This window comes from Struthio camelus, chromosome 4 (genome assembly GCF_040807025.1).
Source record: "Struthio camelus isolate bStrCam1 chromosome 4, bStrCam1.hap1, whole genome shotgun sequence".
NCBI lineage: Eukaryota > Metazoa > Chordata > Aves > Struthioniformes > Struthionidae > Struthio > Struthio camelus.
This window is the reverse complement of record NC_090945.1, coordinates 60,753,088-60,756,509: the sequence shown is the minus strand read 5'-3', so window position 1 is coordinate 60,756,509 and position 3,422 is coordinate 60,753,088.

Genomic DNA, 3,422 nt, shown 5'->3' with positions numbered 1-3,422 from the left:
CTTTTGTCATTCCTGTCAACTTTCTGTGAATTCCACCAGACCGGTGCTCAGTGAATTAGCACAAAAATGTTTCAGTAGTGCTATGTTTCCAGTAGGAAACAATAGGAGTTAAGTGTTCCTCTAGTGAATCATCTTTTTCTGGGGCAAGACAAAAATAATCACACTAGGTTTATCTAATTTTTGTCTCCACAGAGATGTTCTCAGTGGTAAGTACATCTGTGTGTTTGAAATGCTACCCTTCTAAAACAGGGTCTCACATAACGTGTTACAATCGTATGCAGTTACAGCAGCTACAGGCTTAATTTTACCACTCCTTCTTCCAGGTGTAAGAGGACTTTGTTACTAAAAATGAAGAGACATTTTGTAAAGAAAGTAAGTAACTTTGGAATTAAAAAGAGAGGGGATTCATCAGATGTTTGAGTCCTAGAAATGGTGGCCTCCATTTCATTTGCAGCATTACCTATGGAGTTTCCTGAATTGACCCATTTTCGGAGCTTATCTGTTTGGGCAACAGTTGTTAAAATAGTGCAACACGAGTATTACTGATAGCCTTTTCAAGAAATAGTTTGATATAAGAAATCAATACAAGCCCTGGAGTTTTGAGTTGTCCTAGCAGCACTACTTTGAGAAGATTGTTCTGGACTACTATGTCAGGCTATTTAGGTACAAAAAAAAAAAAAAAAGAGAATAACCTGTACCTTGTGACCATCTGTGGAATATCCATTTTGCAAAGAGTCCAGACCAACAGGAGAGAGTGATTCCAGCTCTGAAAGAGCTTCATAAAGTGAGAGCCTTAAGGAGTGTGGGAGACTTAAAGGTAGCAGCCTATTTAGTTTATCAGAAAGAAGGCTGACATGCAAATCAGTTTATAGTGTAGTAAAATTAAGACAGAGAAAATACTGGCTACTAAAATGTCCCCAGTCCAGCAGGCAAACATATAGCTAGATCCGTTGCTTGGAAGCTGGAAGCTTCATATTAGAAATGACACCTAAGTTTGAGCAGATAAAGTAACAAACTGTTGGCAAAAAGTATCCCCCCCCCCCCAAAAAAAAAAAAGCTTTAGCCATCACTTAATGGTTTCAAATAATGACTGTATGCCTTTCTGGAAGATGTGCGCTAGGTCACATGGGAGCAATTTACTGGGCCAAGTAACCCTTGAAAGTGAGTGGCTTGAGATATACCGGAAGTCAGGCAACATGATCCGAGGAGGTTTCCTTCCTACTCTGTAAAATCATGAGGAAGTAGCCTGATTAGGTTATATGGATAAATACTCCTCAGCATGCAAGGTGGCTCCTGAAGCTTCCCATGAAATGGAAGCTGATAATCTTTACACTGCAAGGCCTGACAAGGAGTGGTATGTTTAAAGCTTTCTTGGTGGATTGGTTCACTAGTTTTACAGGTCTTGCCTTCTCTAAAAGCTCAGGTGTCAGTCCAGCTGTTGTAAAGCAGATGGACTGTGCACTGCAGCCTCTCCATCAGGGAACTCTTCCCGTATAATTCACTTTTACCAGAGCTATACTTCAGTCTAGAGCTGGATAGATACTGTTTAGAGATAGCATACTTATTTTGAACGAAAATATTCTTAGCTCTTTGGAAGAAGTAAAATGGGAAAAGCTACCTCCATTATAACAAACAAATATATATTCAAGAAATACGTAGTTTCACAGATTCCCCTGTGAAAATGTACTGCATATTTCACTACAGCATTTTAAAGCTAATTATTGAAATATTTTCTTTAGCGAGAACATCACTTGTCCGGTTTTACTGACTCTTTTAAACGTGTTCTTGGCTGTGGCACTCTCCCCAAACGCTTTGGCGGTGCTGAGGAAAGCTGTTGCCATATTCACTTCTGAGCCAAATCCCACGCTAGCCAGTTAGCCTTTTTTTTTTTTTAATTGACATTTTGGGAGTCAGGCGGAGTTCGCGGCCCCGGAGGCGCCCGTCGGGGGTCCCACTCTGGGCTCTGGTGCAGCCTGTCCTTGCCAGGGCGGTCCAGAGGCTCCTCGGCGGAGCCGGCTCGGGTGGGGGCCGCCGGGTTTGGCGGGGGTTGTGCCCCGGCACAGGCCACCCGGGGATCCAGCGCGCCGGCCCCGCTGCCCGGCCCCCCGCGCCCCCGCGCCGTGGCGGGGCCGGGCGGGGCGGGGGCGCCGTCGGGGCCGCGCCGTCGGGGCCGCCAGCGGCGGGTAGCGGCAGCCGCGGGGCTGCGCGGAGCCCGGGCCGGGGCCGCTCCCTCCCGCGACGGGCAGCGCGAGCAAAGCGGGCTCCCCTTGGTGTGAGGCCGCTGGACGGCTTCTGGCCTGGGCGGAAACTCAGTCCGCGGCCGCGTTACTCCGCGGAGTCTTTCCGCCGCCCTGTGCTGCACGTCGGTGCGGATGGTTTACCCAGAAGAACAGGCTGCTTCCGAAGAGCAGAAGACTTTTAACGCAAATGTTACCTATGGCGTGCTGGCGTAATGGCCGGCCAAAGATTTCCGTCTAATTGCTGGAACGGTGTCTCCGCTGAAAAAACAGATTTGTAGTTTATGCCCCCTTTTTTCTTTTAACGGATTGGCCTTAAAATTGGCCATTTCCGACTTTCGAAGTAGCTGCAAAAGGTCAGATCTGGCATATCTTCCGCCCTCCTCCCCCGCCCCAAATCAGCCTGTTGCGAGTAACGGCGTAATTAAGCAGAAATGATAGGATCCGCAGTTATGATCTTCCTGGTATTAACGCAGATTAAAAATAATGCTGCTGATCCCATCTCATTTTGATGACTCAATCCAGATTCTGCGATGTGCGCGTTCAATCTTTGCTAAAAAGAAACGAGCCCCTTCCGCCCCCCAAAAAGCTAAAAATAAATCAAAAGAGCTAGGGTGCTATATTTGCTTTTGGTTTTTATTATCAACAATTAATTAATGGTACACTCTTGGAAAACTATATGCACATGTAGAAATATTTCCCCTTTTAAATAGAAGCATTCATTTTAACCACATATAAATAAATCTGAAAATCCTGAACATAATTTATGACGATTATGCTCACAAACATATTCCAACAGGTAGGGAAGAAATGAGACGACATGCAACTGATAACAAAAATATATATCATTGCCTGAACCTGGTCTCTCTAAACGCAAAGGGAACCGAACCCGTGAGAACCTTATTTCTCCATAAAGACACGCCATAGAGACTACGAGAAGGGAAAACATTATTTATACGGTCAACTAGACAAGTCTGTACTGATATTAACACTATACAGTTGAGTCACAGAACACAGTTGTAGAAAGACACAGAAAAAGTTAAAGCATACCTGTCAACATTCAACTAAGAGCTATATTTTGTGCCTTTTAAAATAAAATTAGAAAACCCTAACAGAGATGCCTAAAAACTGCGTGAACTGTGTAATAATAATAATTAATAATAATTAATAATTAATAATAAATAC